Source organism: Podarcis liolepis, assembly GCF_965112155.1.
Source record: "Podarcis liolepis genome assembly, chromosome: 2".
NCBI classification, from domain to species: Eukaryota; Metazoa; Chordata; class Lepidosauria; order Squamata; family Lacertidae; genus Podarcis; species Podarcis liolepis.
The window spans coordinates 3918014-3945445 of NC_139555.1; positions in this window are offsets into that span (position 1 = coordinate 3918014).

Sequence of the window (27432 nt, forward strand, 5' to 3'; positions counted from 1 at the left end):
CAACAGACATCAGATGGACCTGCTATGGTTGCTTAGGTGGAATCCCTGGGATCCTAAAACATGGTTATAACTGCTCATAACACATGCTGTCCATATTCACCATAGACAGTTACCTGTCCCTTCTGCAGGTATACTCAGGAGGAAGTCCAACTGTGAGCAAGGAAGTCTTCGTCCTTTGAGCATAGGATTGCAGCCTTCACCAGATTATTGTTTTACATGCAACATAAACATACTGATAAACTCACAGAAAAGACAGGTGTTGTTGTTGTTGTTGTTTTTAAAAAAGCTGGCCATCTTGTAGTCTAGAAAGATACCACAAGTTGTAGATTGCAGGTGACACAATCAGATTAGCACTTTTTCTTTTAACGGCTTCCGTAGTGGAGTAGGAGAACTGAAAATAATGCCAATATTCTTCACATCTGGCAACCAATGAGCCCCTTTGGTTTCATGGGTATATGGGTAGACGAGTCTTAAAAGCCCAGAACACAAATTGGTACAGCCCTCTAGTGGCTATGGTGACTCATTTACCAGAAGTACAATCGTACCTTGGAAGTCGAAAAGAATCCATTCCGGAAGTCTGTTTGACTTCCAAAACGTTCGAAAACCGAAGCGCGGCTTCCGATTGTCTACATCAGAAGCCACGGAAGCCCTGTTGATTGTTCGGCTTCCAAAAATAGTTTGCAAACCGGAACAGTTACTTCTGGGTTTGCAACGTTCAGGAGCCAAAACGTTTGGGAACTAAGTTGTTCGACTTCCAAGGTATGACTGTAATGTATTTAGCATTAACTCTGGAAGTGTATAATCAATTTTGACCAAACTAAGCCTCCTAAAGCACAGTATACATCAGGAGAGCCGTGAAAGTTTGTATCCCAGGCTTTTTAGACTCGTCTACCCGTGCACTATCTGAACAACATAGTGATGCATTGGCTGCCAGGTGTGATTCCCCCCCCCCCAACTCTCCTGTTCCACTACTGTGTCTTCAAGGGCTTCAGGAGAAGCAGAATTTCAGCAAGTATGGTTTCTCCAAGAACAAAAAATCCACAAAGTTTGAATGAAGCACTGGCTGTTACATTTGTTTTCTATGCAACCCTTAAAGCCATATAAAAGGGTTGTTTTCTATGCAACCCTTAAAGCCATTGTTAGAAAAAACAGAAAACTTGCCTGCATGCAGAACACAACATTTCTTGCTGTAGCAGCAGCAAATGGAAGGTGTATCTATTTATTATATATTTATTCTTCCTTTCTTCTAAGGAGCTTAAGGCAGTGTCTGTTGGCCATCTTGATAGAGAGTGACTGGCTCAAGATCACCCAGTGTGCTTCAAGTAAGCCCCATTGAATTCAACAGGACTTCCTTCTGATTAGCCATGGATTAGCCATAAAATGGGTTGGCTGGATCAGCCCAATAGCCCATCAGGGCCAGTATTCCATTCTTGCAGTGGGCACCCAGTTGCCCATGGGAAGCCCAAAAGCAGGACATGAGCGCAACAGTACTCTCCCCACTGGTAGCAGAGGTAGAACATAGTCATTGTGGTTGTTGATAGGCGTATCCTCCATGAATTTTTGCTGTAACATTTAACACTGGCATGTCACCTCTTAAATACGGTGGTACCTCAGTTTTAGAGCGTCTCAGAAGCCGAGCATTTCAATTTTTGAATGCCCCAAACCCAGAAGTAATTGCTTCCATTTTCGAACATGCTTCCACTGCATGTTTTTCAATTTTTCCTAATTGAACTTGCAGCCAGCCCTTTGTGCCTTGGTTTTCAAAAGTCTCAGATGTCGAAGGGTCTTCCAGAACGGATTACGTTCAAGAACCGAGGTACCACTGTATAATAACTCTTATTGAAAAGACGACAGATAAGGATGAAGGGATATCCAAAGGCGATGTGCTCCTTCTTTCCTGCATGTGTTCTGCATGCTGCAGCAAACAGAAGCAGCAATCTGATTCCCCTGTTGCTCTGGTCAACCCTCCCCATAAGCAACCGTGTCAGCTTTTTGAGTGGAAATGCCAGGAAATAGTCATTGCAATGCAGAGGAAGACTCCCAGACCCTGATCACCCAAGTATTACTTGAAGAGCACATAGCCCCGGCTTTGGGCCTTGAGGTTTAGCCCAATGGGGCTGAGGGCTACCATGGCCTTGCCTTGCTCCTGTCCTCTGCAACAAAGGATGGAGGAAGAAATTCGATTAAGTTCACATTTGAAACCAAATCTATCAAATTAGCACTTTCCAAAACAATATGAAACCTGAAACACAGCCATCCTTTGAAATGTGCACTTCTCCGATTTTGGGGATGCAGTTCTCCAAACAAACAGTGTTTACAGAAATGTATATATTAGGAGAAAGTGAGTATATTAGTAAAAATAACATGCTGTTTTAAAAGTGGGGTGCCACCCCCTCTCTCTGCCGAGCCGCAACAAGAGCCCATGAGGTTCCAGGGACTCACCCAGGGTTTATGTCCCTTTGTAGAATTGAGACACGGTGGAGACTACCACAGCTTTAAGAAATATGGTTAATTCACCTATTTACACCCTCAGTCTGCATGGAGGGATTCCAGCTCTTAAAACATGGTCATGTCAAGAGGGGCTTGTGTCCTACAGCAGTGCTGCACTCGAGTCCAAAGCATCTCTCCCAACCAGCCTTCAGCCAGGCTGCCCAAGATGGATTCCCGCCTCTCTTCTTCCTACTTCTTCCTTCCAGCAACCCTTGCTCAGGACTCTCTTCCTATCACCTCACACCCATTAACCCTGACCAACCCCCCCCCCCAGTCTCTGTTCACACCTCAGGGCAAGGGGGGAAGACAGTTATCTTACATTGCCAGTGCTCCTCAATGCCCCTGTATTGTTTTTTTAATGCCCCTAGCTCTTGGCCTTGTCATTTTTGCACAGGCTAACCCAGGAATTCATCTTCAGCTTGTATTTCTCCCTTCATATCCAACATAATCAAAATCTTACCATTTATTAATTTCTAAGGATTGGGTTTTTTTTGGGGGGGTCCTCCCCAAATCTATAACCGTACAAAAATAACATAATATTTGGAGAAAACCTCTTGCAAATATGTGTACATTATTACATACCCCCAAAAAACCCACATACAGAAATGTGTCAATTAGGAAAAAATTGCTGATGAATTTTCATGAGGATTAAAAAAAAAAAAAAATAAATGTGCAAATTGCTGCACTAATGTGGAGAACTGAATTTTAGATTGGAAAAATGAGTAAGTGAGAGGACCTAAATTGACGCATCCTTCCTTCCATCCCTCCCTGCAACGTGTGTGTGTGTGTGTGTGTGTGATTTATGGTCCATCCTGGCCCTGCCAATTGCATGACTCGGCATCACCATCCCTCAGTGCTGAAGCACCATTTTGTGCTTATTGTGCATCCTTCCCTGCTTGTGATCGCATGTGAGAGACACGGCTAATGAGCTGTCGACTTGACGCCCAGGAAACAAGGCTGTTGAGTTGCAAAGCCCGGGGGCAGTGCAGGAGGGGAGAGAGAAAAAGGATGGGAGGCAGGTTGTGGGCCTGGTATAGACGCCTGGATTGTTGAGGCGATTAACTCTGTGAGTCTTGCGCAGTTGAAGGGGTCTCATGCCCCACTTCTGGCTCAGGGTTTCTCCATGGCTAAACTACACATGACAGCTGCAGACCTACGTGTTAGAAGAACACTGATTGCTACTAAATTCTATGATACAGGATTCAAAGCAGAGAATCAGTGGCAGGGATGTGTGAAAGTGTCTCAATTCGTTCTGACATTCATTCACATTTTCATCCACCATGTTTTGTTCCACTGCAGTTAGCTTGTTTTGCAGAAGCCTTTATTCTGTTTCATCATCCACTGATGTGGAAATATCCTTATTTTTAAAAAACTTATATTATAGCACACAATAACCATGTACTGTACCACCTTAGCCATCAACAAATATTTACAAATGAATGACCTTCCCTTTCAAACTTAGTGAATTTCCAGAGTGGTAGTCCTGTAAGTTTTCTTCAGCAGAAACAACAATGAATCTTCAGGCACCTTAAATATAAATTTGATGACCCACCACAAAGCCACTTATGGCTGCAATTTTCACAATTTCAGAAGTCCCACTGAATTCAGTGGGGTTTACTCTCAGGTAAGCGGAGTTAGGATTGAAGCCTATCTCTCTAGCTTGAAATAAAAAAATTCCTTCCAGTAGCACCTTAAAGACCAACTAAGTTAGTTCTTGGTATGAGCTTTCGTGTGCATGCACACTTCTTCAGAATCTGAAGAAGTATCTGAAGAAGTGTGCATGCACACGAAAGCTCATACCAAGAACTAACTTAGTTGGTCTTTAAGGTGCTACTGGAAGGAATTTTTTTATTTTGACTATGGCAGACCAACACGGCTACCTATCTATCTCTAGCTTGAGTTCAGTGTTTATATATTAATAGAATCATAGAATTGGAGAGTTGGGAGGGACCCCCAGGGGTTAGCTAGTCCAACCCCCTGCAATGCAGGAATCTCAACTAGATTATATAAACTTCTCAGCCTGTTTAATTTTTCTCATTCAGGGATCAGAGAAGGACAGTTTAGCACCCAATTGATATTTTATTGTTTGTGTCCTGGATCCATTACTCCTTCACTTGGTGTAATGCTGATTAGGCACATATAAGTCCTTCTTTTATTGCAACATTTTATTTTATAAATGCACTTTTAATTTAAAAAATGGTTGTGTCTTGTATCTGCTAAAGTAGCACTCAAACTAAATTGTGTTTTACATGTTTGCAGTAAATGTGATTTTGTGTTAATGGCAATGCTCTTGTGCAACCTATCAATTTATTTTCTATATTTATCATTTGATTCTCTGTTTTGTTTTGTTTTGTTTTTAAAGTAGATAGTATCCTTTCAAGCTGTACATTTTGTGTGAAACCCACCAGCTCCGCTTCAATTCCTGTGTCTTGCCCTGCTTCACTATACAAATCTAAGGGAAAGACACTTGTAAGCAAAGCAAAGCAAAGTAAGCAGTCAATTCCAGAAGGTTCTCCCCACTTTGAGAAAGCGGCTTGGACAGGTAAATTTTACAAGTAACAAAAGAGAACAGTTCTTTCCAGGTGAAGAGGACAAAAATGAATGGTGCAAAACTCTGGTTTTTAAAATATACAGTAGGATCCAGAGTAAGGCTGCACTCCTAACCCACCACGCTTGGGACTAAGACCCATGGAATGGCTGGGCAAAGAACAACCAAGTCAACAAACAAAAATCAGAAAAAGCTGCTGCTACACTAAACAGCCAACTCCTCGCAAATGCAGAATGAAGTTTATAAATGTAAAGCACATTTAAAACATTCCCCCAAAGAATCCTGGGAACTGTAGTTTGTTAAGGATGCTGTGAATTGTAACCCTGTGAAGGGTAAACTACAGTTCCCATGATTCTTTTTTTTGGGGGGGGGTTGAGCTTTAAATGTTATGGTGTTTACACAGCCATCAAACACATTTCTCTTTAATATGAACTGTGTTAGCCTTTCAAGTGCCATTCAGCTTTTTGTTGGTTTTACCTGAAGAGTGAGGCCTGTATCCCTCAAACCCATACAGATCATCATTTCACCACACATTTTAGTTCACATCTGTACCTGACAGGTGGCCGTCTCCTCCATGCCACTTGGCAGGGTCACACAGGCCACCATGGTACCCCAGGCTGAAAGAACATGCCCCCAAGTAGTTTGGTTTAACATACAGTTGGCTCTGAGGTCTACTGGGGAATGGACATATCTGAAAAGTGAGGAACTGTTTCTGCCAGGTTTGATGAAAACTATCAAATGCAAAAACACAAACACATATATGTATCTCATCAGGTATTTTTACAAAGCGAGTTTACACCTAATGATGTCCTAAAGTTTAGAGCCTAAATAAGAGATGGGTGTCCTGCAGCCCGCCAGTGGTTTGCTGGACCTCAACTCCCATCAGCCCCAGGCACCACGGCCAGTTGCCAGGAATGATGGGAACTGGAGTCCAGCAGCATCTCGAAAGAACCACGTTTCCCATTCCGGGCCTAAAGCATCCTATGTCCCATCAGAAATTATATGCACAACCAGAGAAATGAAGCCTTTTAAAACACAAGTTTGTTTAGCTGCACTGTGATATTTTTCAGGAGAATCTGGATTCACTTTTTTAAACAACAGCAACCTTTCCCCCTTAAAAATGCAGAATGACCTTGTTGTGGTACCCACTGGAAAGCAATAACAGGTAAAATACATACCCTCCAATATTTATCCCATAAAAATAGGGATGTTCTATTCAACAACAATAATAATTTTATTATTTATACCCCAACCATCTGGCTGGGTTTTCCCAGCCACTTTGAGCAGATTCCAACATATATAAAAACATAATAAAACATTTTTTTAAAAAAAAATTTAAACTTCCCTACACAGGGCTGCCTTCAGATGTCTTCTAAAAGTTGGATAGTTAGTTTCCTCCTTGGCTCAGGAGTCCCATGACTTTATACCCTCCAACATTTCTCCAGTGAAAATAGGGACGTCCTAAGGAAATGCAGGACATTCAGGGATCAAATCAGAAACCAGCACAGCTTCTGGAAGAGCTTCTGGAAAATGGGGACACTAGGAGGGTCTGAAAATGGTGAACTTCAGTATCTGCAAGTGTGCGTATGTGTGTGTATGGCCAGGGAGTGGGGTATGGAAAACACATGGAAACATTTGTTAGAGTTCACCTACTTTGGAGGAGGGGGAAGACAATTTCATTTCTCAAACTCCCACCAGCCCTCTGATGTACCAATCAACCTTCACTGAGGCAACTGCAATTTCACATAAATTGGCAGAACACTACCAGTGAGAGGCAATGCTTTTCACATGGTGTCAAGCAAGAGCAATTGTGAATGCAAGTTTACTAGAACAGACTTCCATATTTTCCACATTGCCCAAGCTAAAAAAAACCTACTTTCTCATGCACACACAGCTACACCCCTTTCCCCCTCAAACAACATACTGAAACCCAACATTTTGACATAGACAAGTGCAACATCATCACTTCAGCAAAATGGCAGAAGGGTTGCAGCATTTAAATCAGGAAGGAGGAGCCTGTCTCTCTCTAGGTGTTTATTGTCCCATCAGCCCCAGCCAGCATAGCCAATGATCAAGGGGGTGATGGGGGTTGCAGTCCAACATTGTCTGGAGGGCCACAGGTTCCCCATTTCCTGTTTAAAAGAACAAAAGTATAAGAAGAAATAAAATAGGAGGGCTGGAAAGCATGAGACAGCCACGGCCTCATAAGCAGTGACCATAAATACGGAAAATTCAGGACTGGTGATGGGAACTGAGGAAGTGGACAGAAAGGAAATGACAGACAAGGCAGCCCTTTCGAGAATGGAGAATAGTTGTTTGATCGCACTGCTTTATTTGCAGAAATAAATGCAGCGGAGGCTGGTTCAGTAGGGCACGACTCCACAAACCCTCCTCCTAGGTTTATTCTAAGCTCCCCCCCCCCCCAATTTCAGAAGCGCAATGCCCACCCCTGATTTTTTTTGTAAGTGAAAGAATATGAAAGAAGGAAGAGACAATAAGAATTACAAGAGAGACTGGAAGGAAGGAAAAATAACAGGCAAAGAAGGCAAGAGAGGAAATCTGGGGAAATGAAAGATAGTGATGGAGCAAAGTTGGACGAGTGCACATTTTGAAGGATGGCTGTGTTTTGGTTCTCATATTATTTCAGAAAGTGCAAAGTAGAATTTAGTTATCTACTAAATTTTGCACTTCCCTAATGTTCTGAAGTCATTCCTGGCTCAAAAAAGTTCCAAAATATGTTTAGAACTTATAATTGTTAACGCTGTTGTTGTAGTTGTTGTAGTTGTTAATTACCCATCCTTCACCTTAACAATTAAAACACAATGTTAAAAACAGTTTAAAACAACTTACAATAATGCATATTTCTTTGAGGGGGAATTACATATTTACACCATATTTAAATGCACATCTTTTTAAAAAAGATCTGATTAATGTAGAAACGGGACTGGATGAACTTAGAGGGGAGAATCAACCATTCATTCGCCTCTTGAAGAATCCCTGCTATTTTTCTGAGGGTCCCAGGGTCCCTGAGAACATAGACTGAAAACCACAGCCCTAAGGTCAAATGTGCACCATCAGCATCTTCTAGAATGAATGTGTCGCCTTGGGCATAAAAAACAGCAGGACCAAGTACAGGAGGGCCACATGGATATCAGCGCAACGGCCAGACCCACCAGGAGAGCAGACGATGTGGCCGGCTTCTTCTATTCGGATGCATCTACTATGCGGTTGACCCACAGCTGAATGTGAATGTCCCATAATTAGATTGCGGCTCTGCTGTAAAACTGATTGATTTGTTCTGAGGCAATGACTGTATTAAAATTCTTCTTGCTCACTAACAATATTATTGTGGCATTGTACCATTGTTTGCTGTCCTCACTGTAAATATATTCTTGAAAATTAACATCCCAGAATCCATTATAAGGCTCAAATCAATTACATCGCTTTGATGGCACATTACAGGCTAATGTTATGAAATTAAGTGCTGTTTTAATTAGCCACATTAATAGCATGGCGCTTGTAAGCCTCTATTGTTAGACATGAGCGAGGAATAAGAATGGATTGTTTTGATATTGGAATATTGTAGCAGTAACAGCATAAGAAAGCAACACGTCTCAATCCTTCCATTCCATATGTGAGTGCCTTTCCTTGCAGGGTTGCTTCCTTCCTTCTCTATTTAGCCCAGAGCTCGCCATGGCGGTTCTTCCGTCTCTTAGCAAACTTGCATACACGCACATACCTGGCTCTTCAGTTCCTAAATGGGAGGTGTACGGGCTCAAGCCTGGCAGAGACGGCTGTCCTCTACTCTTAGCTGAATAGGAACTGCCTAGGATTACCCAGTAACAACAACAAAACATTTTGCACCCAGGGGAGCACCTGAAGTTTCAGTAGAGGGGCAACAAAGAGATTTCAGCAACAGAAGGCATGATTCCCAATAAGATTTAAGGGTCCACTCCTAGATAAACTCAAGATAAAATTGCTAAGCAAATTAATAAATCACTTCATAGAATCATAGGGTGGAATTCCATGGTGTGCTCTGTTGAACGTTTCATCTGTGCAAGCATATCAACTTGCCAGACAGAATGAGCCTGCTTCACCACCCCCACGCCCCCCCCCCACGGGAGCTGTTCTGGAGCTTCTGCCTATCCCCCTGTGAGAACTTCGGGGCAACGGGGACGGAAGAAAGCCCACCGTGCAAGAGTTGTCGGGGTTCATTGGGTGAATTCTGCCCGTAAACGGCTACTGAGGTCATTCTGTCAATGCAGGAATTCCCACTGGCCATTATGAATATGTTCTTACCTCGCCTGTTGCAGCCAACATGCCTCTGAATGCCAGCTCCTGGGACTCTCCAGCGGGGAGGGGCTGTTGCACTCAGGACCTACTTGCTTGTGGGCTCCCCATAGATATCTAGTGGACCACCAGATTCTGAATTCTTCCTTTGTTTCACTGCTACATGTAACGGCTCCCTGGTGCAAACTCAAAACCAAGATTCTTTATTATTACTTAATAGATGTAAAAATAATAATAATGATCTGACATATGGTAAATCTGGATGAACCCATGCTAGCCGTATTAAGTCCTGCATATATCTATCTGTATAATGGGTAACCATTGTGTTGTCCTCTGGATCTTTCTTTTTGAACTACGACTCCCATCATCTCTCACCCTTAGTCATGCTGACAGTGATTGACAGGAGTTATAGTCCAACAACATTTGGAGGGCGCCACGTTGGTGCCACCTGATTGCTATATGAGACGTTATTTGTTATGTACTGAAGTTCTCACCCTGGGCCAGCAGGGGGATACTGTAGATAGTTATGCAAATGAAGGATCGAAAGTAACGTTCAGTGATTGGATAGTTTTAGAAAGTTGCCACAGTAACGTTGTACTGGAGCTGTATATAAGCAGGCTGACTAAGCCCTTCAGTACAGTTCTGTTCTGGCCTCTGAATAAACAAGAGCTGTTTGAAGAATCGCTGTGTCGTCTGATATGTTCACCCACAACTTAACACTATGTAATTAGCCACCCTAGGTGTCTTTTCATAAAAGACAGAAAGGTGAGATATTTTTGAATGAACAATGCATATGTATATGGATACATGCAAGATGTTCAATGCTGTAATAGATCTGTTAGCATTTTAAGGTGCTGCAAAACTCTCCAGTACCGACTTCTAGTTCAAATCAGCATTTCTCAACTGGGGGCCATATGGATATTCCAAGGGGGCCACAACAGAAAATCGCAAAAATGGGGGGCCACAGCATGAGACTATGGGACCAGAGAGGAAAGTGAGAAGTGAAGAAAATGAAGAAGTGACCAATAAAAGAAAAGACAAAAGCAGAAAACAGAGAAGTGAATTAAATAGAAACAGAGGAGTAGAGTGAACAGAGAAGTGGCTGTGCTTCCCAATGGATGGAGCGCCATGCGCACTCTGCAGCAACGCCCCTTCCTCTTCCTTCTCCCTCCCATTTTCGCACTCCTGCTGCCCGCACCAAGTGTGTGGGCGCAGCAGGCTTGGCATGTGGGGTGCTATTTCTTTGTGCGGGTATTACTGCGAAAGGAAGTGATCTGTGGGTATCCCTCACAGCAATAGAGTTGGATATAAAGAAGCTTGTTTCTGGTCATCAAGCACAAGGGGCATATTGATCGAGAAATACTTAAAGTATACATTTTTGTGTAATTGTATTTTGTACAAATGATAAAAATTATAAATAAAACATGTTCCATTTGCAAACAAAGCAATTGTACTGGTAGGACGGGCAGCCACAGGAAGGAAACAAGGTCGGAAGGGGGCAGGGGCAGGAAAAGGCTGAGAAGGACTGGTCTAAATTACTTTGTTTTAAAAGTGTGTTTTTGTAGCAGTGGCAGTTAAGAGACAAGGGGCAGTGCAGGCTGTGATCTATTTGCGAGGAAGTGTTCTCCCTGCTCTAATTTTGGAGGTGTGGATATGTCCGTTCCCCTTCCTTCTTCATTGAAGCCCACATATTTAATATTCACACATTACTGTTTTCTTCCTCACATTTACTTTTTGATTAATGTTCCCTTCATGCTGCTTTTCTTCATGGGTGGGGGAAGGTACCTGGAAGGAATATTAATCAAAGACGGGTAGAAAATAAGAGGAGAAAAGGAAGATTTGTACCAGGTAGCCGAGCAAACTAATAATAGGATAGGCAAGGCCACTGAGGGCAACTCTCTTTGGAGAGTATTGAAACTAGGTCTGAGCCAAAATTTATCAGAGAAGACCTTGCTGACATTGGGGGGGGGGGTTGTATATGTGTGTTCTTTTCGAAGCTGCTCCTGAACTCTGGAGACTTTCAGGTTTCCCCAGTTTTTACACCTCTGGCTTTTTGTGTGGAATTGCGGGTCCAGTTTTAATATGTTACATGTAACAAAAAGGTAAGGTTGTGTCAGAGCTGCTTGAAGATCCTAGCTCACAGAGGATCACGCTAGCCAGCGATCATTAAGTAAAAGTCTTTATTGAATTACAGTTTCCATTCTCACGCTGCTGCGCGCAACTCTACGTCTAGTAGCTAGATCGGCGAAGCTCCGTCTGAGTCTCCGCCCCGTGTGCACCAACTTAATATCCTAGCCTTGCTCCACCTTTTCCGCCTGACTGTCCTCCTCTGGGTCCCTCTACCCCCCGGGGCTTCTTCCTTCCGGGATTCTTCTGACGCTGACCCGGACCCTCCTGCCTCCTTGCGCCGGGCTTTAGGACCTGGTTCCCTTTCGGGGCTGCTTACTGCGCCGCCTTCCTCTGCATTTGAACTTGGCGCGCGCGCCCAACCTTCCACTTTCCTCTTAACCGTTTCTTCGCTCCCCGATGGAGGTGTGGCCACTCCTGACTCATGCCCTCCCTCCTGTGGTGAGCTGCCAGCGCTTCCCCCCTGGCTCCCTTCCTCTTCCCTGCTTCCTGGCGGTGACGCTGGTCCCGATTTCCAGCTGCTCCCCCCTGAGTCCCCTCTGGCTCTATCTTCCTGGGGTGCCCCCCTAGACTCCCCCCTTGCCCTGGCCACTGGTGCTCCTTTCTGTGAATCCTCTGATTCACTGGAAAGACTAGGAGATCTCGGGTCGTCGTCATCACTCATCTTTTCTTCTGCCTCCTCCCCTTCGCTCTCTGTTTCCTCCCTTGCCCGTGCCTCTGCTCCTAAACCCCTGACATCCATCCCCCCCTCGAAGCCCCCCATTCCCCCCTCCCCTCCTTCCGGTGCTGGAGCTGGGGGCTGCTGTTGCAAAGGGACGAACGTCGGATATCGGTCGCTTCCCGTGGCGGGCCTCCATCTGAAGTCTCGCGGGTCTTCCTCCCTGCTCTCGTCGACAACGGTCACCTCCGCTTCCATCTCTGTGCCGCCGTGCTCGAAACCAGGGTCGTCCCCGAAAACGTCCATGTCCGTCTCTCCCTCACTTCCTCCTGGCGGTGTTGCTCGTCCTGGGCCTTCCAGCCACCGTCTGCGGAACTGCTCCTCTGGTCTATCGTCCCACCAATACGAGGGTTCTGATGCAGATCCCGAGGGTGACCCCTCCGGGGAACGGACGTCTTGTGTCGGGTCATCGTCCGAGTCGAACCCCCGGAAAGTGCTGGCCGAAAGCGTGGGCGTGAAAAGCCAGTCGTCGAAAAAGTCTGCTGGCATAGGTCTATGGGGGAAGAGGGCATGAAACTCGTCTTTGAGGAGAGGTTCGTCCAAGGCGTAGCCCGGCACCCAGCTGTTCGCACTGGCCGGGGTGCCCTCCTTGGCGAGAAAGTATTCTACCCCCTCTTCCCCCCATCTGGAGTCCAAAATCTCCGTGACTTCGTTGATGCGCTCCTTCTGTGCCACTCCCGCGTGCCCTGTTCTGTCTCTGACCGGACTCGGCGTCGTTCCGGGTTCCTGGAACCTGTGCGGTGCCTTGTAGGGAGTGAGCACCGATCTGTGGAATACCGGATGCATTCTGGAACCCTCCGGAAGTGCCAGTCTGAAAGCTACCGGGTTGACCTGCTCTTCGACTTGGTAGGGCCCCAGTTGTTTATGCCCTAGTTTCTTCTTGGCCAACGACCTGGCCGGCACTGCTTGGGCTGCTAACCAAACCCAGTCTCCCACGTGGAGCTCTTCGCCAACCCTTCTGTGCTTGTCCGCTTGTACCTTGTATGCGTGCTTGGCCAGCTCCAGGTGGCGCCTCAGCTGATCGTGGACTTCCTGCAGCTCCGACGCAAACGCATCTGCTGTCTGCGGCTCCCCCTCCCCCATTCTTTCCAGTCCCGGGAAGGTTCTGGGGTGCCTCCCGTTGTTGGCGAAGAACGGCGTGACCCCCGTGGACACGTGCTTCGTGTTGTTGTAGGCGAACTCGGCAAGCGGCAGGTAATCCACCCACGTCGCAGGCTGTTGATTTGCATAACATCTCAGGTACTGCTGCATGATGGCATTGACCCGTTCCGCTTGCCCGTTGGTCTGCGGGTGTCTCGCCGACGCCAGGTTGATCTTGACGTTCAGGAAGCCCATCAGCTTCTGCCAGAAATTCGAGATGAACTGCCGCCCCCGGTCGGACAGAATAGACCGTGGCAGACCGTGAACCTTGAACACGTGGTCTATGAACAGTTTGGCGGTTTGCTCCGCCGTGGCCACCTTCGCACACGGAATGAAATGCGCCATCTTGGAAAACAGGTCCACCACCACCAGCACTGCCGTCTTGCCCCTCGAGCTGGGCAGATCCGTGACAAAGTCCAGGGCCACCCTTTCCCAAGGTTCGACCGGAGTTTGCAGCGGTTCCAACAGTCCGGCCGGCGGTTTGTGCACTGGTTTGGCCCTCTGGCAGGTGTCACACCTCGCCACGTAGTCTGCGACCTCCCCTCTCATTCCAGGCCACCAGAAATCCCTGGCTACTAATTCCACCGTCTTCTCCTTGCCAAAGTGCCCGGCCGTGGGCGCGTCGTGCAGCTGCTGCAGCACCTTGGCGCGAAGGTCGTCTCCCGGCACGTAGATGGCCCCTTTACGGATGAGCAATCCATCTCGTAGCTGGAAACCGTCGGCCGCAGCCGTGCCCCTTTGCACCTCTGCCATCTTTGCTTGCGCGAAGGAGTCATCCTGCAACGCTCGTCGCACCGCCTCCAGGTCCACGGTGGCCGCGGCGCACGCCCATACTGTTGGTGCGAAGATGTGCATGGCGGCCGCTGGCGTTGCGTCCTCCAGATACTGTGGCTTACGGGAGAGGGCGTCCGCCATGATGTTAGTGTCCCCCGGGACATACTCTATGCGGAAGTCGAAGTTCGCAAAAAACTCAGCCCAACGTATCTGCCTCTGGTTTAGGAACTGTGCCGTGCGCCAGTGCTCCAGATTCTTGTGGTCCGTGCAAACCTGCACCGTGTGCTTGGCGCCGATCAGGAAGTGCCTCCACGCTTTGAACGCTGCATGAATGGCCAGCAACTCCCTGTCCCAGATGGTGTAGTTCTGCTCGGACTTGCTGAGCTTCCTGGAGTAAAACGCTGCCGGTCGCCACACCCCCTGCTGGTCCTTTTGCAGCAGGACCGCCCCCACGGCTCTGTCCGAGGCGTCTGTCTCCACCCTCATCGGCCTGCTGGGGTTGACGTGAAGCAGCTGCTCTTCCGACGCGAAGAGACGCTTGAGTGCCTGAAAGGACTGCTCCGCCTCCTCTGTCCAAACGAACTTCTTTTTCTTGGAGCTAAGCGTGTCTGTGATGGCCGCTGTTTGCATAGCAAAGCCCTTGATAAACTTGCGATAGAAGTTCGCAAAGCCGACAAACCTCTGGACCTCCTTCCGGTTGCGTGGACTCTTCCAATCCAATACCGCGCGAACCTTGGCGCTGTCCATGGCGAGCCCCTTGTCAGACAACTTGTAGCCCAGAAAATCCACCTCCGTCACGTCAAATTGGCACTTCTCCAGCTTGGCGTAGAGCCTATGTTGCTTTAGTCTGGTCAGCACTTCCTTGACGTGTCTGTCATGCTCCTGCTGCGATTCCGAAAAGATCAGGATGTCATCTAAGAAACAGACGCACGTCTTGTAGAGAAGTCCCGCCAACACGTGATGCATGAAAGCTTGAAAAACGTGGGAGCCATTTTGCAATCCAAAGGGCATAACTCTGTATTCGTAGGTACCCAGTGGCGTGAACATGGCCGTCTTCCACTCATCTCCCTCCCGCATACGAATGAGGTTGTACGCCCCTCGCAGGTCTAACTTGGTGAACACTTTCCCCTTCCGCACCTTCGCCAGGAGGTCGTCGATTCGGGGCATGGGGAAGTCCGACGGCTTGGTCCCATTGTTTAAAATGCGATAGTCCACGACCAGTCTTTTTTGGGGCGTGTCTCGCTTTTTAACAAAGAATACTGGACTGCCCCCCGCTGCCTTGGACTCTCGGATGAAACCGCGCTCCAAATTATGATCTATGAACTGTTTGAGTTCCTGCAGCTCGTCCTCTGACATGGAATACAGTTTCCCCTTAGGCAGCGCCACCCCCGGCAGCAGGTCAATCTTGCAGTCATATGGTCTGTGAGGGGGTAGCCTGTCTGCCTCCTTCTCGCAGAAAACTTCCAAAAATTCTGCGTACTTGTGGGGAATCGCTTGCAGCGTGCCTAGCAGCAGCTGTGACTCCTCTTCCTCTCCTTCCTGCCGGGGCACGATGCAGTGTTCAGCACAAAAGGAAGAGCCGAAGATCAGCTGCCTCTGGTACCAAGCCAGCGTTGGGCTGTGCTTGTCTAGCCAACTCATTCCCAATACAATGGGCGTATCCGATAGTTGAGTGACATTGAAGCTGATGATTTCTTTGTGATTTCCAAGTCGCATCGCCATGGGCGGCGTCTGCTTCACCACTTGCCCCCCTAGCAACTCCCTGCCATCCACCGTGACAACCTGCAGGGGCAGTGTGGCCGGCAGCAACTGTATAGCGTGCTTGTCGACAAAGTCCTGCCCTATAAAGTCCGCGTTGCTGCCCGAGTCAACTGTGATGGGCACGTCAGTGGTGATTCCATTGGGCAGCTGGAGAGATGCGGTGAGCCTCACCACTGGTTTGGGCGGGAGGGGGTTCACGGGCTGTAAAACCTCTGGGGACTGCGTCACTAACACGTCTGGCTGGGCCCCAGGGCCTCTTCCTCCAGCCAGACTGCGTCGTTTCCCTGCTGTGGTCCCCCTTGCTGCGTTGCTGCAGTCACCATTGCCGAGGCTGCAGTAAGCTTGTGGAGCCTCTGGGGACACTCTTTTGCCATATGCCCTGGCTCCTCACAGACGTAACACTTCCTGTTCCCTCTAGGAGGCTTCGCTTTCACTGCTGCCGGTGCTAGGGCTCTGGTTGCTGACTGAGCCCTTGCACCTCCAACCTCCATAGGTTCGGCTCCTCCTCCTGGCGGAGGCGTGGATTGCGCCCGCGCTGCTTCTCTGGGAAGGAAGGAGGGGCCCCTGGCTGGTTCGCGCCCTCCACGCCCTTCGTCCCTGCTCCACGGACGTTCTTCCAGCCTCACCCCCACTGCCAGTGCCCTCTGAACGACCTCCTGGGTGGTTCGGGGTCTCTCCCCCCTCGCGATCTCATCTTTAATCGAGTTGTGCAGCCCCTCCCAAAAGAGGTCTCTTACAGGAGCCGAATCTCTGTCCCATTCCAGGGCACTGACCAAGGCGAAAAAGCGGGCATGATACTGCCTGACGCTGGCCCTCCCTTGTCTCAGCCCATGCACCTCCTTCCGTGCAAGATCCACGTCAATACTTGATAAAAAACACCCATCCATCGCTTTAATAAAGGCATCTGCATTCTGGAGCGCTGGATCCTTATCTCTCCATAAATTGCGTAGCCATGCTTTAGCATCCCCATGCAGATGGGACATGATGAATCCCACTCTCTCTTGCTCATCTCTAAAGTCTTTATGCAGCAGTTGCAGTGCGCACAGTACGTCGGCTCTAAAGTTGGGATACTGTTGCAGGTTCCCATCGAAGTGAGAGACCAGCCCGCCTGTCCGTCTCGCCAACCCAATTCCCTCCTGCCGGGGTGTCTGCTTTGTCAGCACGTCTAACCTGACCTGGAGATCCCTGCAGGCGGCAGCTGCCTCCTCCTCTCTCTTCCTGGATGCGAGAGCCTCGGCATTCAGTTGTGCCACTGCTTTTCTGAGTTCCTCTATCTGCTGCTCAGCCGTCATGTCGTCTGCCGTTCGTGAGCTCGCTAGTAGGCACCTGTTTCTCTCCCCTCCTCGAGGCTGTAGATGCCCACAATCGTGAGACGGAGCTTACTGTCAGAGCTGCTTGAAGATCCTAGCTCACAGAGGATCACGCTAGCCAGCGATCATTAAGTAAAAGTCTTTATTGAATTACAGTTTCCATTCTCACGCTGCTGCGCGCAACTCTACGTCTAGTAGCTAGATCGGCGAAGCTCCGTCTGAGTCTCCGCCCCGTGTGCACCAACTTAATATCCTAGCCTTGCTCCACCTTTTCCGCCTGACTGTCCTCCTCTGGGTCCCTCTACCCCCCGGGGCTTCTTCCTTCCGGGATTCTTCTGACGCTGACCCGGACCCTCCTGCCTCCTTGCGCCGGGCTTTAGGACCTGGTTCCCTTTCGGGGCTGCTTACTGCGCCGCCTTCCTCTGCATTTGAACTTGGCGCGCGCGCCCAACCTTCCACTTTCCTCTTAACCGTTTCTTCGCTCCCCGATGGAGGTGTGGCCACTCCTGACTCATGCCCTCCCTCCTGTGGTGAGCTGCCAGCGCTTCCCCCCTGGCTCCCTTCCTCTTCCCTGCTTCCTGGCGGTGACGCTGGTCCCGATTTCCAGCTGCTCCCCCCTGAGTCCCCTCTGGCTCTATCTTCCTGGGGTGCCCCCCTAGACTCCCCCCTTGCCCTGGCCACTGGTGCTCCTTTCTGTGAATCCTCTGATTCACTGGAAAGACTAGGAGATCTCGGGTCGTCGTCATCACTCATCTTTTCTTCTGCCTCCTCCCCTTCGCTCTCTGTTTCCTCCCTTGCCCGTGCCTCTGCTCCTAAACCCCTGACAGGTTGTTATCACACAGTGGTTTATTTACACATATATACAACCTGAGCCTCTAATGGAGGGGTTCACAGCATTAACACTCCAAGTGGGTCTTGCATCTCCCATAGATACAGTCTTTGATCCAAAAAAAAGCACCAGAGCATCATGCTCTACCTGCTGCTTTGTTTCTCAGTCACATAAATCCTAATTCTGCTACTCAAAGCACTGGCTTTATTTGTTGAGGGAAAGGCTCCACTCATCTACTGTCCCACACAGAGTCCCTTTGTTGTCTTCAGGACCCATCAACCAAGCTATCACCTCAATGCAGAAGACTAGCCCGGCTTAATTAGCTTTTGACATGTGCTAATTCCAGGGGATTCCAGTGTCTAGTACATGACTCAATACACACAGGTTTGGCACCTAGTTTTAACACCATAAGCATTAATTAAATTCTAACACCTACTGGACCTAGGAATTTAGGGAGGTCTACCACCCACAAACCCATAACACTATGATGGTGTTTATACCTTTTACTCAGCTTTAGTTTATATTGGTTTCCATATATGTGCTATTTTTCGTTTCCTTGAGTTACATTTTGTTTTAAAAAAGTGACTGACAAGTTCATTTGCTTGATGGCCCTGAATGCCTGGTGGTTACTTAGCCTTTGAAAAATTTTGGAGACAGTTGAGATCCCTACAGTCTGGAGGTGGGTAAATGTTGTACCCATCTTCAAAACTGGGGGGGGGGGGAGACCCAGGTAACTACTGACTGGTGAGTTTAACATCAATACCAAGAAAGGTCCTGGAACAGATAATGCAACAATCGGTCTGTGAGCATTTAGAAAAGAATGATATGATTACTAAGACTCAGCATGGGTGTCTCAGAAATAAGGCATGCCAGACCAATCCGATTTCTTTTTTTGATGGAATTATAAACTTGGTGGATCAAGGAAATGCTGTGGGCATAGTGCATCTTGATTTCAGTAAGGCTTTTGACAAAGTCCCCCATGATATTCTCCCAAGGAAGCTGGTAAATGTGGGTTGAACAAGGTAACTGTTAGGTGGATTTGTAACTGCTTGATTTACCAAACCCAAAGAGTACTCATTAACGGTTCCTCGTCATCCTGGAAAAAAGTGACAAGGGGGGTGCCGCAGGGTTCGGTCCTGGGCCAGTTGTTGTTCAATGTATTTATAAATGACTTGGATAAAGGAATTGAGGGGATGCTCATCAAATTTGTAGTTGACATGAAACCAAACCGGGAGGGGCAGCTAATGCCACAGAAGACAGAATCTGAATTAGAAATGACTTTAACAGTTTGGAGAACTGGGCGCAAGTTAACAAAATGGATTTCAGTAGTGACAAATGTAAGGTTCTGCACTTAGGCAGGAAGAACCAGATGCACAAATAGACCACAAGCTTAAGGTGAGTCAACAGTGTGATGCAGCAGCAAAAAAATGTGTATGCTGTTCTAGGCAGCATCAACAAAAGTATAGTGTCCAGATCAAGGGAACCCACAGTACCACTCTGTTCTGCCTTGGTCAGACCACACCTGGAATACTGTGTCCAATTCTGGGCACCACAATTTGTACAGAGGAGGGCAACCAAGATGATCAAGGGTCTGGAAACTAAGCCTTATGAGGAGCCCTTGAAGGAGCTGGTATGTTTAGCATGGAAAAGAGGAGACTGAGAGGAGATATGATAGCCATCTTCAAATATCTCAAGGGCTGTCACACGGAGGATGGAGCAAGTTTGTTTTCTCCTCTTCTGGAGGGTAGAACTTGAACCAATGGCTTCAAGTTAGAAGAAAGTAGATTCCAAGTAAACACCAGGGAAAACTTTCTGACAGTAAGAGCTGTTCAACAGTGTAACGGTCTCCCTGGGAGGCTGTGGACTCTCCTTCCCTGGAGGTGTTTAAGCAGAGGTTGGGTGGCCATCTGTCATGGATGCTTTAGCTGAATTTCCCGCACTGCAAGGGGTTGGACTAGATGACCCTTGGGTCCCTTCCAGCTCTAAGATTCTATGATACTGCGCACACACTCACACGTGCATGTGAGTGCACATTAAACAATTTTGACAGTTTGGATCCAGACAGAGAAGAAGACAGAAGCCTTAAGTCTATGCAGCTGGCTGGCAAAAGGGAGCCTTTGGAAGTTGTTTGCAATGTTGCTGCCGGGGGAGGGCAGCTGCTGTAAGGATGAGAGCTGCCTGCATGTCTCCTTGATCCCCCATTCTCAACTTGGATGTCTGTAAAATAAATCAATATTGGAAAATACACCATAGCGCTCCACAGTGTTCTCTGCTATAAGGAGAATGACCCCATGTAAGTGGCCTGCCCTGGATCTTCAAGCTGCTCAGGCAAGTGGGGAGAACAAAATGGCTGTAAACATTCAGCGCCTGTGCTTGTAGTTCTTGACATCAAAGCACTTTGTTTTACATCACCTGGGGAGGTAGCCTAAAGTAAAGTACTTTAAATGTGTTTGGGTTTTTTTGTATAATGCTTTGAAACAGTCAATGTGCATGAAAATGCTTACCGGTGTTAAACCGCTTTGAGCCATTTAAAATATTTGAACCATCTAAGTGTTGGATGCACCATTAGGGAATTTCAAAGCACAAGACTGTCTTTTATCTCCCCAGTTCCCCACTCCCAAATTGTTGCCTTTAGCAGCAACCCAAACCCCTTTTGTCCTTGCCTGTGCTATGGATTCTGCTTTGCAAAACCACTCTCTTGTTTCAGCCCAGCATGCTCTTTTATTTTTTGTGTTTAGCAATGATGCCTGCCAGCTGCCCACAGAAGGAGGAACACTGACCTTTGTAAGCCAGTGAACTTCTTTCTCTTTCACCCCCCCCCCAATTAGCTACCTGCAGAGTGGGGGGAAGAAGGTGGGGGGGATCAAGCCACCAATTTATTAGAAGACTACAAGGTGAGAAGCTGAATAACCAAAGGGTTACTCCAAGGCAGCCTTAGATAAGGAGAGTAGGTTTGGGGCATTGAATTAAGCTAGGATCAACATTTCCATGGGGCGACATAAACTTCATGAAGCCAGTCTCAGTGGCTAGCTGGCTGGCTTACATACTTGCAGCAGAAGGCAGGAATAGAATCCTGAGGTGGAAGAATGAACTGACCACTTCAGGATGCAGGTGGGGAGAACACATTGTTGAATGCTCCTCTCAGGGTTAGCTCTGTTAGGATCGTCCTACTCGCGTGTAGGACCCTGGCAGAGACACATGCCCGACTGGCAAGTTCTCTCCCTCCTTCAAAAGTTTTCTTCAGCCCGAACATCACAGTGACTGATACCAAGAAGTATCAGGGATCCTGTAGAGTGTTAGCGGTTCACGTAATAAACTCAGTAGCACGGCATTTTGGCTAATCTACTTTATTTACATATAATACACTTGGGCCATTCTGACTTAGCTCCTTCCTCTTTCTCATCAGACAGCAAAGAGAGAAAGAACCAAAGGACAATAGTCCTACATTCCGGAACACAGAAGTATCAAAACATCCTGTCTCCGTCACTTCCCACACTGTGGAATGAAAACATACACCGTCATGTGATAGAAAGCAATCTCATGACTGCAAACACGGAGCAAGAATCCAAACAAGCTACCAATGAGACAAAGTGACTGCTGGATACAGTGGGGCAGCAGATCCCAGTGGAGAACTTTACCCACCCCCCTGTTCCTGATGTAGCTCTTCACGCACCCCTTCTTCTCTGGCAGGCAGGAGGGTGCCATTTTGTAGTTCATCCCAGATGGGCGGGGTACAAATAATAAATTATTATTATTATTAGGCTGGCCCTGGCTCCTCTAAATTCACTGTAAATTAAAAAAGAAAAGAACAACACAGCACAGCACAACACAGCACTTTCTCTCCCCAGTGTGCTGTGTTTCTTTGCTTTCATTTTTACATTGAATACCATTCAGAAGTAGCATTCCTCACCTGAAGTCTGAATGGTACAGTACCACATTAGCCCTCTGCCACCTCCATCTGCAGCACATGCAGACTCAGCCTATGTTGATGACTGGCACTTGAACAAGGAGCCTTAAAAGTGGGTCCCAGTGGGGGTCCCAGTGGTGTAGGATGGGTTGCTGGCACTCAGGGCAGGGTAAGGGCTGCGCCCCTCTGGTGGACTGGGCAGCTGGAGTGGGGGGGTGGGTTGCAAAGAGCCCACTTGGAGGGTGAACAGAGCCTGCCTCCAACAGGCTCCTCGCCCACTGCCTCTGTCCACCTGCCCACTAGACCAACCTGCCCACCACTGCGCCTCAGCTGCTTGTCGTGGGGGCGCCTGGTTGTGCCCCCTCAAAAATGTGCACCCAGGTACACAGCCCCCTGCCCCCCCCCCCACTATACGTCTAGTGGGACCTGAATGCAACAAAATGTTGAAGTGTGGAGTGTTGCAGCCATCCCCTGCCCTGGTTTTCTGTTCTCTCCACCTGCCTGCCCCCCATCTCCCTCAACAGTCAGCCACCATTTTGTGCAAATTATTGTGGTCAGGATATCTGCTATCCTAATGGAGTGATTACAAGAGGTATCTGCACAGTGAGCCCAGCACTCAGTCTCATGTTGGGACGGGAGAAACTGGGAATACAGAACAGGAGGAAATGAGAGAAACATAATGTGCACTAGGGTGCCCTATAAATAATTTCCCCACTGTGTGGCAGCCACTCATTCATGAGCACTTTTCATGGGGCTGAGAGACTGTCTAAATGACTCAAATGCATGGGCCTTGCTCATGCCAGTTCCATAGGAAAGTCACACTCGATTGTGATGGAGGAATGTGATGTAGTGGTTAGAGTGTCAGACTAGGCCCTGCGAGACCAGGGGTGGATCTGCACACAGGGGGAAATGCTATAGATAAGTCAGAATTAAATCATTATAACAAAAGGAAAAAAATACCCTATGGAAAAATGCTATAGAAAGGTTTTGTGCTCTCTGGCACCATCTGGTGTTGTATGTTTATAAGACATTCAAATCACTGTATTTTGACTAATGTAGCTTCCCCCCAGGATTCAAATCCCCACATAGCCATGAAGCTCACTGGGTGACCTTGGGCCAGTCACTGCCTCTCAGCCTAACCTCCCTCACAGGAGTCTTGTGGGGATTAAACAAGGAGGGAGAGGGCCAGGCACCCCACCCTGAGCTCCTTGGGGATGTAAACACTGGCTGCGACAAATTTCATTTGTGAAATAACAATCTAGAAAATCTTCCTTATCCTAAAGCATTAGCTGCAGCGCTACTTGAGGAATTAAGTTGCAGGTACATTTGGCATGCTTTATTCTTCTGCACAGCCGTTGCCGTCTGTGCGGAATTGAAAGTGAGTTCATGAGCTGCCCATCAGGGAAACATAACAAAGCTATTGCGGAGGCGATTGCATTTTGATGACGCCAAAGAAAGTTGGGTTGCTTCTGTACTTCTGGTGGGACCTTGGAGGGGTGGGAAAGAGGCATTCATTGGTGTTCTCTGTGCTATTGTTTTTCCTCTCTTTGAAGCCTCAAGATGCTCTCTTGGAGGATTTCAGATATCTCTGATACTGGGGTTAGGGATGGACAACCCCATCAATATTTGTCCACCCAATTTCTCACTTTTCCCAATCTTAAATTTGTGGGAGATCTATGCAGCCCAACATACCTGTGCATAAGTGTCAGTAAGAAAGGCGTTGAGGGTCACAGAGTTCTTAATTGCTAGAGAGGGCTCAAATTAGTCATGACCCCTAATCTGAGGGGGGAAATAACAGCTGTTCCCTGTTCCTCTCCGGAGCCCAGACTCCATGCCTGAAGATCCTTTTTGTATTTTGCCTGTGTTGTTTCTGTTGTAGCATTGAATGAGGCATGAGTGAGACCTGTGATTACTGCAAGTAAAGCATTTCAACATACTAAAGTTTGCAGTCTATTCACTCCAAGGATGGTAGAAGTGGAGGGAGCTCATAGGCAACCATTTTACTTTTGCAGTTTCCCACACATGTGGGACTTCAGAATTAATTGGTATTTTCCAGTTATTTCCCAACAAAATTCACTTCTTCACATTTGCCAATTCACCCGCATTTTAGTGCAAATTTCTTTTCATTTTGCTTGTATGCAGTTTTGACAAACAACACGTGGGGGATGGAGGGCCAGAGCTTTCCCATTCCTGGAGTAAATAATACAAGGCTAGACGGACTAATAATGGCAGCCTCCAGCCTTCCAGATCTTCCTCCCATCGTTTGCTGGGTTCTGCCCTGTCTAGGTCCATGGAGAAACTGATATGCCAACATCATCCAGATACAGCTTGGCCCCAACCAGGCACTTTGTTTTCTGGGACTCTTTTTCTCTTTCTGGTCACATTTAAAGGACACCACAAGATATAAATTAATGCAAGGCAGAGACGGAAGAAAATTCATTCTTCTTCCTGACAAAGTGCCGCAGGGAGCAGGGATTCCACAGTGACCTTCAGATAACCTTCATCTAGTTCGGCAATTAGGCGTTTTCTGGAGGTGCTGATTGCAAAACAACGAACCCCCTCATCATCCCCATGCCTGGGACCTGGCAGTGACAGCAGAGCGTTATTTTTTCCCTGGCAATTACAGCCATGCATCCAAGTTTCTCCTTACTCCTGCTGTTAATTACTTATTTTGACAGTCTTTATATGTCATGAAACAAAAGAGGAAGAAGAAGAAAGGAAGGGGGGTGAACCTCTGAACCTCTTGACAGAAAAGTTTATGAATTCTTCTCCTTCGCTGTCTTATTCCCTATTTTCCACCCTCTGCTCCCTCCACTGCCCCCCCCCCAGTTCTTTCCTAGCAGTAATTTGCTACCTACCCCACAGCTCTGCAAATGAAGGGTAAAGCTTCCAAGGAGAAAATGCACACAGAGTCCATGTGACTCTGTTTCTTAAGTTCTGTGCTGTAGAATTAACTCTTCACACCTCTCCACAGCATTCCCCTTCTATAATGCAAGGGTCATACACCCAGGCATCTGTGTGTAGGCCCTGATGGCAAATTAAAAATAATGAGAAACCTCCCCAAAATAAATATAAATGTTGTGCCCAGATCACTACATTTTAAATTTTATTTTATTTTGCAGTTTTGTTGCATAGCCTCAGCTGCTATTTTCTATTGCTAGGAAGCTGAGATCACTTTAATCAATCTGAGGTAGGCAGTGGGTGATAGGGTGTGTGTTTTTTCTGCCAGAGGGTTGAGGATGGCATAATAGATATATCATTGACCCAAGTACAGATGTCTGCTTTATTTGCCCAAGCATGGTTTCTGGTCAAATAGGTTAAATAGGGTTTTGTCATCTTTAGAAACCTGCAAAACTCATTTGACTGGGTGATGATAGCTGTTATGTACTGAGTTGAATAGGATCCAAACTGAAGCAGTCTGATTGGTCCTAGAACAATAGGATTCAGAATGCAGCAGTCTGATTGGTCCTAGAACAATGCAGCAGTATGATTGGTTGGCAGGAACCACCCAATCCTGCTCCAGATAGAAGTGAATCCACAACCTGATTGGTTTACAGTAGAATTCCGGAATTAGCCAATCATGTGCAGCCCATTGTGTAAATAATGTATATAAAGCAGATACTGTGAGGGGACATTCATTCATTCCTCCTCACCACTATGAGCTGAATAAAGAGCATGAAATCACTTTGCGACTCTGAGTATATTTCAATAGCTTTATCATATCGCCTTAAAGACCATACCCATAGAATAAACAATTATTTCCGGCCTCTTCTGGGTGTTCTAGAATCTTCTTAGAACAGTCTTCTCTTTGTGACAATCTCAGAGACACTTTACATAGGACAATCCATGTAGGAGTCTGCATGCATCCTAAAATCATTGGAAGAGACTCCTGCTGGATCCGACCAGTGGCCCATCTGGTCCAGCATCCTGTTCTCACAGTGGCCAACCAGATGGTTGTGGGAAACCTGCCAGCAGGATCCCAGCACAAGCGCAGTCTCCTCTCCTGTCGTATTCAGAAGCATTACTGCCTACCGCTCAAATCCCATCGATAGATCTCTCCTCCAGGAATCCTGCATGTTGGTTGCTGACACGCCAGACACACAGCAACATGTGTTAGTTGACAATTTGTTCAGATTACTTACCTGGAAGTGAATCTGTTTTCAGATATTTTATCCTCATTTCACACTCTGAGATGCACACACTCTTGCAGGTGCTGCTAGGGTTAAATCCAGTAATCAAAACCAGTGAGGACTCCCCTGAGTGAGTGCCTGAGGGCCCTGCTCCTTCCTGCCACTTACCATCTACCTGGCCCAGGGCGGGACCTGAAGCCTCACAGGGACTGCTGCGCCCTGCTGCCCAGGAGGACTCTCCTGTGTGAGTGTCTGAGGGCCCTGCTCCTTCCTGCCACTCACCATCTGGCCCAGAGCAGGGCCGGGGCGGGAGAGTGCTAGAGTCCTGTCTAGTAAAGTTGTGTGGGATCAATTCCAATCTGTTACCTCCGAGGATGTGGACAGGCTGCTTGGACGAGTGAAGCCAACCACCTGTCTCCTTGATCCTTGCCCATCCTGGCTTATAAAAGCTAGCCGGGAAGGGCTGAGTGATGGGCTTCGTGGGGTGGTGAATGCTTCCCTCCATGAGGGAGCCTTCCCAGACCCGCTGAAAGAGACAGTTATTAAACCGCTTCTTAAAAAACCATCTTTAGATGCGGCCACGATGGCCAATTATCGCCCAGTCTCAAATCTTCCATTCTTGGGCAAGGTAATTGAGCGAGTGGTTGCTGAAGAACTCCAGGCACGCCTGGAAGAAGCGGACCATTTGGATCCCTTCCAGTCGGGATTCAGGCCTCATCATGGGACTGAAACTGCCTTGGTCGCACTGGTTGATGATCTCCGGCGGGCTAGGGACAAAGGTGAGAGCTGTTTCCTAGTTCTGCTGGATCTCTCAGCGGCGTTTGATACCATCGACCATAGCATCCTTCTGGACCGTCTTGAGGGGCTGGGAGCTGGGGGCACTGTCATACAGTGGTTCCGCTCCTTCCTCCTGGGCCATGTTCAGAAAGTGGTGGTGGGGGATGAGTGTTCAGACCCCTGGGCTCTCACTTGTGGGGTGCCTCAGGGTTCTGTCCTCTCCCCCATGCTTTTCAACATTTACATGCAGCCACTGGGAGAGATCATCAGGAGGTTTGGGCTGGGTGTTCATCAGTATGCGGATGATACCCAGCTCTACCTCTCTTTTAAATCAGAACCAGTGAAGGCGGTGAAGGTCCTGCGTGAGTGTCTGGAAGCGGTTGGAGGATGGATGGCGGCTAACAGATTGAGGTTGAATCCTGACAAGACAGAAGTACTGTTTTTGGGGGACAGGAGGCGGGCAGGTGTGGAGGATTCCCTGGTCCTGAATGGGGTAACTGTGCCCCTGAAGGACCAGGTGCGCAGCCTGGGAGTCATTTTGGACTCACAGCTGTCCATGGAGGCACAGGTCAAATCTGTGTCCAGGGCAGCTGTTTACCAGCTCCATCTGGTACGTAGGCTGAGACCCTAT